The sequence below is a fragment of the Pseudophryne corroboree genome, chromosome 11, assembly GCF_028390025.1.
Source record: "Pseudophryne corroboree isolate aPseCor3 chromosome 11, aPseCor3.hap2, whole genome shotgun sequence".
Taxonomy (NCBI): domain Eukaryota; kingdom Metazoa; phylum Chordata; class Amphibia; order Anura; family Myobatrachidae; genus Pseudophryne; species Pseudophryne corroboree.
The window spans coordinates 276,607,134-276,623,152 of record NC_086454.1 but is presented as its reverse complement, the minus strand read 5'-3'; positions in this window follow the sequence as shown (position 1 = coordinate 276,623,152).

Genomic DNA, 16,019 nt, shown 5'->3' with positions numbered 1-16,019 from the left:
ACTGGTAATAATGTTAATAATAATTTTTCTTGGCCTGCATTGAGCAGGAAAACACACCAAAGTGCAAGGAGTGTGTGTTGTGTATGACGACGGGGAGCACTGGCTATGGATTGATAGCTACTCCCCCACCCCCACACTTGTTGCTCAAAGAGTCATAAATTGCTCACCTCTAGATGCCTGGGCGTAGAAAAAGTGAATTACCAGAGAGAGTCCAATGTTAATTTATTAACCTAATTTGTGTTTCCAGAGCGAGCCTATTTAATAACCAGTATTAGCATTCCGGCAGACTTTGAAAAAATAGTTTTCAAGGAGCACCATTTTCTTATTTCTCTTATTTTTCACAGTGGCTGCGCTGCCTGCAGGGGTAGTGGGGGCAGGCATGGAAACGTGAGGAGGAGCGGCTGCAACACTGTAGACCTGTTCTCTCTGACATTTACTGAGCATCACGGCTGTAAAGTAAGGAGGGCGATGAAGGAAAGGTCGGTCCAGAATTTGAGGGATGTTGCAGAGTAATGGAGAAGAGGAGGTGACGGTGTGTGATGGATGGAGCAGAGTGATGGAAGAGAGGACAGGGCCGGAGTGTTAGTGATGGAGCAGAGTGATGGAGGAGAGGAAGGGCCATAGTGTGAGAGATGGAGCAGAGTGATGGAGGAGAGGAGGGTCTGGAGTGTGAGGGATGGAGCAGAGTGATGGAGGAGATGAGGTGCTGGTGTGTGAGGGATGGAGCAGAGTGAATGAGGAGAGTAGGTGCCAGAGTGTGAGGGATGGAGCAGAGTGATGGAGGAGATGAGGTGCTGGTGTGTGAGGGATGGAGCAGAGTGTTGGAGGAGAGTAGGTGCCAGAGTGTGAGGGAAGGAGCAGAGTGATGGAGGAGAGGAGGGGCCGTAGTATGAGGGATGGAGCAGAGTGATGGAGGAGAGGAGGTGACGGAGTGTGAGGGAAGGAGCAGAGTGATGGAGGAGACTAGGGGCCGGAGTGTGAGGGATGGAGCAGAGTGATGGAGGAGATGAGGTGCTGGTGTGTGAGGGATGGAGCAGAGGGATGGAGGAGAGGAGATGCCGGAGTGTTAGTGATGGAGCAGAGAGTGATGGAGGAGAGTAGGCGCCGTAGTGTGAGGAATGGAGGTGGCGGAGTGTGAGGAATGGAGCAGAGTGCTGGAGGAGAGGAAGGGCTGGAGTGTGAGGGATGGAGCAGAGTGATGGAGGAGAGGAGGTTCCAGAGTGTGAGTGATGGAGCAGAGTGATGCGGGAGAGGAGGGGATGGAGTGTGAGTGATGGAGCAGAGTGATGGAGGAGAGGAAGGGCCGGAGTGTGAGTGATGGAGCAGAGTGATGGAGGAAAGGAGGGGCCATAGTGTGAGGGATGGAGCAGAGTGATGGAGGAGGGTCCAGAGTGTGAGTGATGGAGCAGAGTGATCGAGGAGAGGAAGGGTCGGAGTGTGAGGGATGGAGCAGAGTGACGGAGGAGAGGAGGGTCCAGAGTGTGAGGGATGGAGCAGAGTGATGGAGGAGAGGAAGGGTCAGAGTGTGAGGGATGGGGCAGAGTGACGGAGGAGAGGAGGGTCCAAAGTGTGAGTGATGGAGCAGAGTGATGGGGGAGAGGAGGGGATGGAGTATGAGGGATGGAGCAGAGTGATGGAGGAGAGGAGGTGCTAGAGTGTGAGGGATGAAGGAGAGGATGTGCCGTAGTGTGAGGGATGGAGCAGAGTGATGGAGGAGAGGAGGGTCTGGAGTGGGAGGAAAGTCATTGTAGAGAAGCTGGAAGGGGGTAGTCACCAGCACTGTAAAAGCACTGTAAAGAAGATTGAGAGCACAGTTTGAAGTTAAGTAGCTAATGCTAATAATAAGGTGTGATCCGGTATTGGTTTCGAGGGTTGCTGTTCTGGAGTAGATGGGAGCGTGGGGGGGGGGGGGGGGGGATGTGGGTCACAAGGCAAAGTCTCAATTTGCCCCCCCAAGCACATTTTATATGCCATCAGACCATCCAGATGCCCCCAATATGCCTTCAGACTCCTTCATATGCCTATATGTCATTACACTCTTCCACATGCTCCTTGTGTACCATTAGATCCAGTTAAATATGCCATCATAGGCTCTACCCCCCTATTTAGGTCTGCTTCAGAAATTTCCCCGACTGGTTTTCCATCTCAATCTGTCCCTGCCTACATGGATGTCAGAGCAGAGCTGGAGTTCAAAACCCGTCAAGTTGCAGCACACACCAGGCTGGGGGGTTTCCTCTCCCATATTTAAAGGGTGTCTGTGTCAGTAAGTTTATCTGTGTTGTCTGTGTCAGTAAGTAATATCTGTCAGTAAGTGTGTGTTGTGTTTGTCAGTAGGTGGTGTCTGAGTCAGTATGTGTGTCAGTAAGTGTGTCTGTATTAGTAGGTGTGACTCAGTTTGTTCATCAGTAAGTGGAATATGTGTCAGTAAGGGGTATCTGTGTAAGTGGTATCTGTAAGGGGTGTTTATGTCAGTAAATGTGCTTGTGTCATTAAGTGTGTTTGTGTCAGTAAGGAGTGTCTGTTTATGTAAGTGTGTTTGTGTCAGTAAGTGTGTGTCAGTAAGTGTGTCTGTGTCAGAAAGGAGTGTATGTGTCAGTCAGTGGTATCTGTCAGTAAGGGCTGTTTGTGTCAGTAAATGTGTTTGTGTCAGTATGTGTGTTTGTATGAGTAAGGGGGATCAGTAAGTGTGTCTGTATCATAGCATTTGTGTCAGTAAGTGGAATCTGTATTAGTAAGGGGTATCTGTGTCAGTAAGTGGTGTTTGTGCCTGTGTATTTGTATCAGTAAGTTGTATCTGTGTCAGTAAGGGGTGTTTGTCATTAAGTATGTATGTGCCAATAAGTGATGTCTGTGTCTGTAAGGGGTATCTGTCAGTAAGTGGTGTTTGTGTCATAAATGTGTGCATCAGTAATACCACTTTCATGCTGTCTGAGGCGGGTAGCACCCGGGAGCCTGACACGGGAGCTCCCACTGTGCGACCTGCCTCAATACCCCTTTTCACACCGCAGACTGCAACCCGGCAATATGCCGTGTTGGTGACGTCGGCGGTGACTCGGCGTGGACGGTGCTGGGAGATCACATGATCTCCAAGAGCCGCCCGTCCACACACTGTGAATGGGAAACGGGTCGCACTGACCTGGCTTCCGTTCACACCGCACAGCGAGCCGGGTTGAACACGTGTTCAACCCTGCTCGCTAGCAGGGTTGAAATACCGGGTCGATCAACCCGGTATATTGCCCCTGGTACCTTTCACACCGCACAGGAACACAGGTTATACGCGCTCATGTGTCAATAACCCATGTTCAAAGCTGCTGGTGTGAAAGAGTTTTGCCAGTAGGCTATCAGTGGTGTGTGTGTGTGTGTGTGTGTGTGTGTGTGTGTGTGTGTGTGTGTGTGTGTGTGTGTGTGTGTGTGTGTGTGTGTGTCAATAAGTGGTGTGTGTGTCCTTCTGTCTGTCTGTCTGTCTTTCTAGCAGTGTGTTTGTGTCAGTAAGTGGAATCTGTATTAGTAAGGGTTGTATGTGTTGCTAAGTGGTGTCTGTCAGTAAGTGTGTAAGCAAGTGGTGTCTGTGCTGGTAAGTGTGTCCCAGGAGCCCTCTCTTCCCTGTCTGCTCTGTATTACCCCCATCTTTTCTAATCTTTCCACATCTGTTCTGTTTTGCCTCATCATTGCTCCTCTTTAGACCTCTCCATCTTTCCAGCTCTCTCTATGACATGGGGGTCACTGTGATGCTCCCTGTATATGGTGGTCACTAATGCTCTGTATTACATGGTGGTCACACAGTTTTTCTTGTTATAGTTAACTATTAAGTGGTTGAAGGTAGGCACTAGCTATGACCTCCATGGAGATAGCCACACTCATGGCACAGGCCACACCCACTATTTAGACCACAGACATACTGTACCACACATATCACATCACTAGTCACACCACTGCAGCGCTGGTCACACCTCCTTCCGGGGCACACAATAGGCCCTTCATAAATGTCAGCTCCAGGCCCATGTGGACCTTAATCTGGCATTGGGCAGCGGGGAGGGTAGGTTAGGGTTAGGCACCCTCGGGGAGGCTTAGGGTTAGGTAGCGGGGAGGGTAGGTTAGGGTTAGACACCCCCGGGGAGGGTTAGGGTTAGGCTGTGGGGCAGGGAGGGTTAGTGTTAGGCTGCTGGGAGGGTGTGTTAGGCACTTACAGGTGGGTGGAGGGTTATGGTTAGGCTGCAGGAAGAGTGGGTTAGGCACCACTGGGGAGGTTTAGGCTGCAGGGGAGGTGGAGGGTTAGGGTCAGGCTGCGGGAAAGGTGGGTTGGGGGGTAGGGATCAGGGTTGGTTTACCTTTTATCTAGTTGTCGGGATTTTTAACTCTGGGATGCCGTTGCCAGTATTGTGACAGATGGCATCCCGGTGGCCGGAATATCGTATGTATTCCATAAATACTATAGCAGAGGACCTGATTAATAACAGCTCAAAGCTGGTGCAAAATGAAATCCTTTGATGGATTTGAATTGACTGTGTGTAACGTAACGGTGTTTAGCAAAGCTGCATTCTAATAATCTTTCTGGGGGCAATAACAAAGGACTGGGGGCATGATTTAGTGTTGTACGCAATGTTTATTTTATTATGCAGCGGTCGAAGAGAGGATACACAGTATTTTCACAGTGACAGTAAGGGACCATTTGGGGGAGCCTCATACGCAGACATGTCACCACCCTTTCTGGGGTGTTGCACAGCTTGCGACTGCAATCCCTTTCCACGTACAATGCCTTCAGCATCTTACTTCAGAATTTAGATAATCAAATGTTCCATGAATGATGCTGCATCTTTGTACACAGCTGGTGAGATTTGCAAAGCTGCCGATGGCTGTCTCAAAACAAAGCCAGATGAGCTAACCTCTTTTGTTCTAAAGAGGACTCTGATGGCAGAGACTTACAAAAGTATGGCAGTGTGAAAGAGGCAACCATAATAACATGTGCTAAGTTACATATATCATGCACCTGTGTAACTGTGTAATAAACAAGACTATGCTATACCCAGAAGCACTTATTATTAATGTCGGCACAACAGTCCAAGCTTCGGTTCTAGGTCAGACACAATGGTAGCAGGTAATGGGCAGAAATAAAGGCTCCGATAATGGACCTAATTCATGTTTGTATGCAAATTCAATTGCGATTTTCTAGGCTAAGGACCTAATTTATTTATTAACAGTTATTGATATAGTGCAGCAAATTCTGTTTCACTTTACAATTGGAAACAACAGTGATAGAATAAAACTGGGTAATAACAGACAGACATAGAGGTAGCTAATGTTAGAAAGAAGTGAAACTGACACCCTGAAATGAAAAGAGACACCCACCGCAACCATTGCAAACTCATTCGCAACTGCATACACATTCGCAACCTGTGCGCAAAAATGAGGAACTTTAGGTCTAAGGGTTGGTCTGTAGCTCAGATGCCATGTTTTGCACATCCGAGTTCACAGCCGTCAGCAGATACATGCCCTGAAAATTGCCATGACACACCTGTGTTTTTCCAACCACTCCCCGGAAACTAATTGAACTAAATTCTCATTGTGAGTGAGATCGCAGTGGCACCTTCGCGCATATGCATTGCGATCGCAGCACATATGCAATCTGCCGATACTCACTCCACTGCGTGATAATCAGCCACTGTGTACAAACATGAATTAGGCCCAGTGTTCCGAGGTCTGATAAACAGTGGATCAGGCAGAAAGAGTATTAGCAAATCTAAGTTTCAACATAACAGAAGGTCTGGTTAACAGAGTTGATGCAGTGAGTAGTCAGTTTGGTTCTTTATTAAAAATGTATTTATAATGCCAGCACATTCCATTTACAGTATAATTGTGAAAGGATGGTCAAAACACTAAGTCGGAATCGGTAAACAGATAAGCAGACAGAAGAGGGTAGTCATGATTAGAGATGAGCGCCGGAAATTTTTCGGGTTTTGTGTTTTGGTTTTGGGTTCGGTTCCGCGGCCGTGTTTTGGGTTCGACCGCGTTTTGGCAAAACCTCACCGAATTTTTTTTGTCGGATTCGGGTGTGTTTTGGATTCGGGTGTTTTTTTCAAAAAAACCCTAAAAAACAGCTTAAATCATAGAATTTGGGGGTCATTTTGATCCCAAAGTATTATTAACCTCAAAAACCATAATTTACACTCATTTTCAGTCTATTCTGAATACCTCACACCTCACAATATTATTTTTAGTCCTAAAATTTGCACCAAGGTCGCTGTGTGAGTAAGATAAGCGACCCTAGTGGCCGACACAAACACCGAGCCCATCTAGGAGTGGCACTGCAGTGTCACGCAGGATGTCCCTTCCAAAAAACCCTCCCCAAACAGCACATGACGCAAAGAAAAAAAGAGGCGCAATGAGGTAGCTGTGTGAGTAAGATAAGCGACCCTAGTGGCCGACACAAACACCGGGCCCATCTAGGAGTGGCACTGCAGTGTCACGCAGGATGGCCCTTCCAAAAAACCCTCCCCAAACAGCACATGACGCAAAGAAAAAAAGAGGCGCAATGAGGTAGCTGACTGTGTGAGTAAGATAAGCGACCCTAGTGGCCGACACAAACACCGGGCCCATCTAGGAGTGGCACTGCAGTGTCACGCAGGATGGCCCTTCCAAAAAACCCTCCCCAAACAGCACATGACGCAAAGAAAAATAAAAGAAAAAAGAGGTGCAAGATGGAATTGTCCTTGGGCCCTCCCACCCACCCTTATGTTGTATAAACAGGACATGCACACTTTAACCAACCCATCATTTCAGTGACAGGGTCTGCCACACGACTGTGACTGATATGACGGGTTGGTTTGGACCCCCCCCAAAAAAGAAGCAATTAATCTCTCCTTGTACAAACTGGCTCTACAGAGGCAAGATGTCCACCTCATCATCATCCTCCGATATATCACCGTGTACATCCCCCTCCTCACAGATGATCAATTCGTCCCCACTGGAATCCACCATCTCAGCTCCCTGTGTACTTTGTGGAGGCAATTGCTGCTGGTCAATGTCTCCGCGGAGGAATTGATTATAATTCATTTTAATGAACATCATCTTCTCCACATTTTCTGGATGTAACCTCGTACGCCGATTGCTGACAAGGTGAGCGGCGGCACTAAACACTCTTTCGGAGTACACACTTGTGGGAGGGCAACTTAGGTAGAATAAAGCCAGTTTGTGCAAGGGCCTCCAAATTGCCTCTTTTTCCTGCCAGTATAAGTACGGACTGTGTGACGTGCCTACTTGGATGCGGTCACTCATATAATCCTCCACCATTCTTTCAATGTTGAGAGAATCATATGCAGTGACAGTAGACGACATGTCCGTAATCGTTGTCAGGTCCTTCAGTCCGGACCAGATGTCAGCATCAGCAGTCGCTCCAGACTGCCCTGCATCACCGCCAGCGGGTGGGCTCGGAATTCTGAGCCTTTCCCTCGCACCCCCAGTTGCGGGAGAATGTGAAGGAGGAGATGTTGACAGGTCGCGTTCCGCTTGACTTGACAATTTTCTCACCAGCAGGTCTTTCAACCCCAGCAGACTTGTGTCTGCCGGAAAGAGAGATCCAAGGTAGGTTTTAAATCTAGGATCGAGCACGGTGGCCAAAATGTAGTGCTCTGATTTCAACAGATTGACCACCCGTGAATCCTTGTTAAGCGAATTAAGGGCTCCATCCACAAGTCCCACATGCCTAGCGGAATCGCTCCTTGTTAGCTCCTCCTTCAATGTCTCCAGCTTCTTCTGCAAAAGCCTGATGAGGGGAATGACCTGACTCAGGCTGGCAGTGTCTGAACTGACTTCACGTGTGGCAAGTTCAAAGGGCATCAGAACCTTGCACAACGTTGAAATCATTCTCCACTGCACTTCAGACAGGTGCATTCCACCTCCTATATCGTGCTCAATTGTATAGGCTTGAATGGCCTTTTGCTGCTCCTCCAACCTCTGAAGCATATAGAGGGTTGAATTCCACCTCGTTACCACTTCTTGCTTCAGATGATGGCAGGGCAGGTTCAGTAGTTTTTGGTGGTGCTCCAGTCTTCTGTACGTGGTGCCTGTACGCCGAAAGTGTCCAGCAATTCTTCTGGCCACCGACAGCATCTCTTGCACGCCCCTGTCGTTTTTTAAAAAATTCTGCACCACCAAATTCAAGGTATGTGCAAAACATGGGACGTGCTGGAATTTGCCCATATTTAATGCACACACAATATTGCTGGCGTTGTCCGATGCCACAAATCCACAGGAGAGTCCAATTGGGGTAAGCCATTCTGCGATGATCTTCCTCAGTTGCCGTAAGAGGTTTTTAGCTGTGTGCGTATTCTGGAAAGCGGTGATACAAAGCGTAGCCTGCCTAGGAAAGAGTTGGCGTTTGCGAGATGCTGCTACTGGTGCCGCCGCTGCTGTTCTTGCGGCGGGAGTCCATACATCTACCCAGTGGGCTGTCACAGTCATATAGTCCTGACCCTGCCCTGCTCCACTTGTCCACATGTCCGTGGTTAAGTGGACATTGGGTACAACTGCATTTTTTAGGACACTGGTGAGTCTTTTTCTGACGTCCGTGTACATTCTCGGTATCGCCTGCCTAGAGAAGTGGAACCTAGATGGTATTTGGTAACGGGGGCACACTGCCTCAATAAATTGTCTAGTTCCCTGTGAACTAACGGCGGATACCGGACGCACGTCTAACACCAACATAGTTGTCAAGGCCTCAGTTATCCGCTTTGCAGCAGGATGACTGCTGTGATATTTCATCTTCCTCGCAAAAGGACTGTTGGACAGTCAATTGCTTACTGGAAGTAGTACAAGTGGGCTTACGACTTCCCCTCTGGGATGACCATCGACTCCCAGCAGCAACAACAGCAGCGCCAGCAGCAGTAGGCGTTACACGCAAGGATGCATCGGAGGAATCCCAGGCAGGAGAGGACTCGTCAGAATTGCCAGTGACATGGCCTGCAGGACTATTGGCATTCCTGGGGAAGGAGGAAATTGACACTGAGGGAGTTGGTGGGGTGGTTTGCGTGAGCTTGGTTACAAGAGGAAGGGATTTACTGGTCAGTGGACTGCTTCCGCTGTCGCCCAAAGTTTTTGAACTTGTCACTGACTTATTATGAATGCGCTGCAGGTGACGTATAAGGGAGGATGTTCCGAGGTGGTTAACGTCCTTACCCCTACTTATTACAGCTTGACAAAGGGAACACACGGCTTGACAAATGTTGTCCGCATTTCTGGTGAAATACTTCCACACCGAAGAGCTGATTTTTTTGGTATTTTCACCAGGCATGTCAACGGCCATATTCCTCCCACGGACAACAGGTGTCTCCCCGGGTGCCTGACTTAAACAAACCACCTCACCATCAGAATCCTCCTGGTCAATTTCCTCCCCAGCGCCAGCAACACCCATATCCTCCTCATCCTGGTGTACTTCAACACTGACATCTTCAATCTGACTATCAGGAACTGGACTGCGGGTGCTCCTTCCAGCACTTGCAGGGGGCGTGCAAATGGTGGAAGGCGCATGCTCTTCACGTCCAGTGTTGGGAAGGTCAGGCATCGCAACCGACACAATTGGACTCTCCTTGTGGATTTGGGATTTCGAAGAACGCACAGTTCTTTGCGGTGCTTTTGCCAGCTTGAGTCTTTTCAGTTTTCTAGCGAGAGGCTGAGTGCTTCCATCCTCATGTGAAGCTGAACCACTAGCCATGAACATAGGCCAGGGCCTCAGCCGTTCCTTGCCACTCCGTGTGGTAAATGGCATATTGGCAAGTTTACGCTTCTCCTCCGACAATTTTATTTTAGGTTTTGGAGTCCTTTTTTTACTGATATTTGGTGTTTTGGATTTGACATGCTCTGTACTATGACATTGGGCATCGGCCTTGGCAGACGACGTTGCTGGCATTTCATCGTCTCGGCCATGACTAGTGGCAGCAGCTTCAGCACGAGGTGGAAGTGGATCTTGATCTTTCCCTAATTTTGGAACCTCAACATTTTTGTTCTCCATATTTTAATAGGCACAACTAAAAGGCACCTCAGGTAAACAATGGAGATGGATGGATACTAGTATACAATTATGGATGGACTGCCGAGTGCCGACACAGAGGTAGCTACAGCCGTGGACTATTGTACTGTACTGTGTCTGCTGCTAATATAGACTGGATGATAATGAGATGTAGTATGTATGTATAAAGAAGAAAGAAAAAAAAACCACGGGTAGGTGGTATACAATTATGGATGGACTGCCGAGTGCCGACACAGAGGTAGCTACAGCCGTGGACTACTGTACTGTGTCTGCTGCTAATATAGACTGGTTGATAAAGAGATGTAGTATGTATGTATAAAGAAGAAAGAAAAAAAAACCACGGGTAGGTGGTATACAATTATGGATGGACTGCCGAGTGCCGACACAGAGGTAGCTACAGCCGTGGACTACTGTACTGTGTCTGCTGCTAATATAGACTGGTTGATAATGAGATGTAGTATGTATAAAGAAGAAAGAAAAAAAAAAACCACGGGTAGGTGGTATACAATTATGGATGGACTGCCGAGTGCCGACACAGAGGTAGCTACAGCCGTGGACTACCGTACTGTGTCTGCTGCTAATATAGACTGGATGATAATGAGATGTAGTATGTATAAAGAAGAAAGAAAAAAAAAACACGGGTAGGTGGTATACAATTATGGACGGACTGCCGAGTGCCGACACAGAGGTAGCTACAGCCGTGGACTACCGTACTGTGTCTGCTGCTAATATAGACTGGTTGATAATGAGATGTAGTAAGTATAAAGAAGAAAGAAAAAAAAAACACGGGTAGGTGGTATACAATTATGGATGGACTACCGAGTGCCGACACAGAGGTAGCTACAGCCGTGGACTACTGTACTGTGTCTGCTGCTAATATAGACTGGTTGATAAAGAGATGTAGTATGTATGTATAAAGAAGAAAGAAAAAAAAACCACGGGTAGGTGGTATACAATTATGGACGGACTGCCGAGTGCCGACACAGAGGTAGCTACAGCCGTGGACTACTGTACTGTACTGTGTCTGCTGCTAATATAGACTGGTTGATAAAGAGATGTAGTATGTATGTATAAAGAAGAAAGAAAAAAAAACCACGGGTAGGTGGTATACAATTATGGATGGACTGCCGAGTGCCGACACAGAGGTAGCTACAGCCGTGGACTACTGTACTGTGTCTGCTGCTAATATAGACTGGTTGATAAAGAGATGTAGTATGTATGTATAAAGAAGAAAGAAAAAAAAACCACGGGTAGGTGGTATACAATTATGGACGGACTGCCGAGTGCCGACACAGAGGTAGCTACAGCCGTGGACTACCGTACTGTACTGTGTCTGCTGCTAATATAGACTGGTTGATAAAGAGATGTAGTATGTATGTATAAAGAAGAAAGAAAAAAAAACCACGGGTAGGTGGTATACAATTATGGATGGACTGCTGAGTGCCGACACAGAGGTAGCTACAGCCGTGGACTACTGTACTGTGTCTGCTGCTAATATAGACTGGTTGATAAAGAGATGTAGTATGTATGTATAAAGAAGAAAGAAAAAAAAAACCACGGGTAGGTGGTATACAGTTATGGACGGACTGCCAAGTGCCGACACAGAGGTAGCTACAGCCGTGGACTACCGTACTGTACTGTGTCTGCTGCTAATATAGACTGGTTGATAAAGAGATGTAGTATGTATGTATAAAGAAGAAAGAAAAAAAAACCACGGGTAGGTGGTATACAATTATGGATGGACTGCCGAGTGCCGACACAGAGGTAGCTACAGCCGTGGACTACTGTACTGTGTCTGCTGCTAATATAGACTGGTTGATAAAGAGATGTAGTATGTATGTATAAAGAAGAAAGAAAAAAAAACCACGGGTAGGTGGTATACAATTATGGATGGACTGCCGAGTGCCGGCACAGAGGTAGCTACAGCCGTGAACTACCGTACTGTGTCTGCTGCGACTGGATGATAAATAATGATATCAAATATATATATATATATCACTACTGCAGCCGGACAGGTATATATTATATAATGACGGACCTGCTGGACACTGTATGTCAGCAGAATGAGTTTTTTATAGAATAAAAAAAAAAACACCACACAAGTCACACGACGAGTGTTTAACTTTTTCAGGCAATCACAATATAGTATACTACTAACTATACTGGTGGTCAGGTCACTGGTCAGTCACACTGGCAGTGGCACTCCTGCAGCAAAAGTGTGCACTGTTTAATTTTAATAATATGTACTCCTGGCTCCTGCTATAACCTATAACTGGCACTGCTCCCCAGTCTCCCCCACAATTATAAGCTGTGTGAGCACAGTCAGATATATACATAGATGATGCAGCACACTGGGCTGAGCAGTGCACACAGATATGGTATGTGACTGAGTCACTGTGTATCGTTTTTTTCAGGCAGAGAACGGATTATATTAAATAAAACTGCACTGTCTGGTGGTCACTGTGGTCAGTCACTACTAAACTCTGCACTCTCTACAGTACTCCTAAGCTCCAGTAAATCAAGTGTCTCTGTCTCAAATCAATCTCACTCTCTCTCTTCTAATCTAAATGGAGAGGACGCCAGCCACGTCCTCTCCCTATCAATCTCAATGCACGTGTGAAAATGGCGGCGACGCGCGGCTCCTTATATAGAATCCGAGTCTCGCGAGAATCCGACAGCGTCATGATGACGTTCGGGCGCGCTCGGGTTAACCGAGCAAGGCGGGAAGATCCGAGTCGCTCGGACCCGTGAAAAAAAACATGAAGTTCGGGCGGGTTCGGATTCCGAGGAACCGAACCCGCTCATCTCTAGTCATGATCAGAGTCAGGATCAGTACACTGTAGTAGCTGGTAGTCAGCTCAGAGTTAAATCTGAGATTGGTACACTTGAATAGTAAACAGTGTCATGTGCAGTAAAGATCGAAACAGTAGCACCAACAATCACCTAGCATTGATTGCTAGATTTACCCTTGCTTTATAGAATCAGAGGGCAGCGATCTGAGGGCATAAGAGTTTGATGGCAGCCTGTGCATTCACAGTTGCACTTCATTAATGCCAGAGATTCTCATTGGATCAGTCCCTCTCTATCTCTCAGCCTATAACTAATGCTACTGAACCAAAGTGAGTCAAAGTTCGTGGCCAGTTTCTCATATCTGCATATTAATGTAGGGAAGGTGTTTTGAGTAGATAGTCCATGGATTACAGTAAACACCTTGAAATGTACAAAGAAACAAGCTGTAGGGGATCTTTTTTTTGTGTTTCATTACTGATCCTTAATTTCATTACATGGTTTGAGCCCAGAAATAACACCATTTTTTTTTTACTTTTATTAAATAGGTTACAGCATCTCCCTGCTAGAATGCTTTTTGGAAACAAAAGGTTATGGAGTTCAGTGCAGTAAAGGGTTTAAGGCAGGATGCAGTGACTTCAATGTTGATATTTTTCTTTTTACCTCTTATCTGCGGTTTCCAAATGTCATTGAGATTCTGAGATTCCACCTTTTATTTGATCAAACTATATGTTGTTGTCAGTACAGCAGATACAGTATGTGAAAAGACCATTATAGATGATACATTGTATCTTTATTTATTTTACAACATAAAATTCATGGCAAAACACATATTAAACTTCCTGCACAAGTTCCAACAAAACAGCAAATTTCCAGTACTATCGCCAATGTTTACACTTTGTTGCTTCCAGCACTGACTACATTTGAGCCACTCATTACACTTCGAATGCCACTAATAAAATCATTAAGGTGTAACCAGAAGAGGATTAGTTTATAGCATCATCTTAATAGAAGACGATATGACACAGGCTGAGTGCTATTATTGCAGGATTAGCAGATCCCTTTTCATCACCTTTCAGTGGCGTTCTTTTTCCTTTAGCAAAATATTTCATAGCTCTTCATTACAGCTTATAAAATACTGCCTATTGCAATGCACTACATTTTGGGCTTTGAATAGTTCTGTATATTCTTTAGTACTAAAGAATAAGAGGCCTATTTATCACCATCCGCATCTAAGGAGGCGTATGGCATGTGATAAAATCAACCAAATACACACTGCGATAACTGATTACATCGCACGGATGTATCAATTATCACATGCATGGACAGAGCTTGCGAGCAAGCTCTGTCCCTGCGATGACAATCTCCAACAGTATCGGGGTATTTTTCTGGAAAAATACCTTGATGTCCTGCTGCGCATTAGCCACCACTGCCGACATCGCCGCTACCACCACTGCTGCGTCGGCCCGCCCGTCGTGACTACCCCCCAGTGCCGTGGACCTCCCTATGGTAAATATACTTATCAGTCCAGGGAGCCGGTGATCGCTGCTCCTGCAGGGCTGCCGGTTGCTGGATCCTGTGCGCTGCTGTGACCCCCGGTGCTGTAAAGTGAGCTGCCGATCTGTAGCATCACTTTTCTGCACCGGAGGTCACAGCACAGCACATGGAGGACACGGCACCTGGCAGCCAGCACCAGAGCACTGATCACTGGCTCCCTGGACTGGTAAATATGTATTTATTTTTAAACTTTCTTATTTTGTTTTAACCAGTGATCAGCTTGTGTCCGATGGACACACAGAGCTGATCACCGGAGCCCGGTCCCCACACAGCTTTCTCTGCAAGGGGGCCGACAAATCTGGGCAAAGGCTGCATATCAGAGTGCTGTCCTGTGATTTCACCATCCTGAGTTGGCATTAATATCACAGGGCACACTGCGGTGCTTTTTTATTTTTTTTATTTTTTTTGTAAATTTGGCCTTATCGCATTTCTCATTATAAGTATGGGGAATGCGATGTAGGTTACTAAAAAAATTACAAGTAAAGGGGTTGGAGCAGTTTTTCATGAAAACTGCTCCAATTGCCCTTTAATACATTGGAGTGATACTAAAATAATGTGAAAAGGGCGTGAAAACACCCTTTCTAACATTATTTTAGTAAAAATTCTGTTAATAAATAGGCCTCTAAGATATTTGCTATATTTCCTCAGTAGCTAATGGCTCACTATCATTGCCGGACAACCTTTTGATCAGCGACCCCCATAGGGATGTTAAATTAAGGTTTCCTTAATAAAAATACAGTTTAATCAATCTAATTGGCCTGGTGAGTAATCATCTCAGAAATGCACAGAGAAATTCACATATCATGGCCTATTGAGGTACTTGAGGTAAATGAAAAATTGTGATATAAAGTAACAAAGCAATCACAGGAAGAATTTGCATCTCTGATTGGATGTATTTTATCTAAAAAAAATTAGACCAAGTTCCTGATTCATTACACAGCCAGTAACTCGTTTGGGGCAGTTATCTCTAGGTGGTGGGGGGGGGGAGCAGGGCTGGTTCTACACCATGTGGCGCCCAGTGCAAAAGTTTCCACTACCACCCCCCCAGTGGTAAAACAGTTAGTGCGTGCCTTTGCCGCAGCAAAAAATAGGGGCATGGCTTCATAGGGGAGGACCGTGACCACAGTTATGCCTCCAGTAGTTGTGCCCCCTGTATCTGTGCCCCCAGTAGATTTGCCCTAAGTAGTTGTGCCCCCAGTTGATTTGCTTCAGTAGATTTGCCCCCTGTAGCTATGCCCCCAGTCCCAGTAGCTGTGCCCCCAGTAGATTTGCCCCCAGTAGATTTGCTCCCTGTAGCTATGCCCCCAGTAGATTTGCCCCAGTAGTTGTGTCCCTATAGCTATGCCCCCCAGTAGATTTGCCCCAGTAGTTGTGCCCCCTGTCACTGTGCCCCCAATAATTGTGTCCCCTGTTGCTATGCCCCTTAGTAGCCGCTTACAAACACACGCACACAAAAACAAAACAATACTTACCAGCCCTGCTCCTGCTTCCCGACCGCTGCTGCTGCCACTGCTCCGTCTGGCCGCCTGCAGCTCCTCTCTATGGGCTCCCATAGCAGCGCCGCACAGACACTAGAGGTCAATAATGACCTCTAGCATCTGACAGGTGCACCGGCTGCAGCGGACGCCCACACAGCCCACGGCATCTGCTGCAG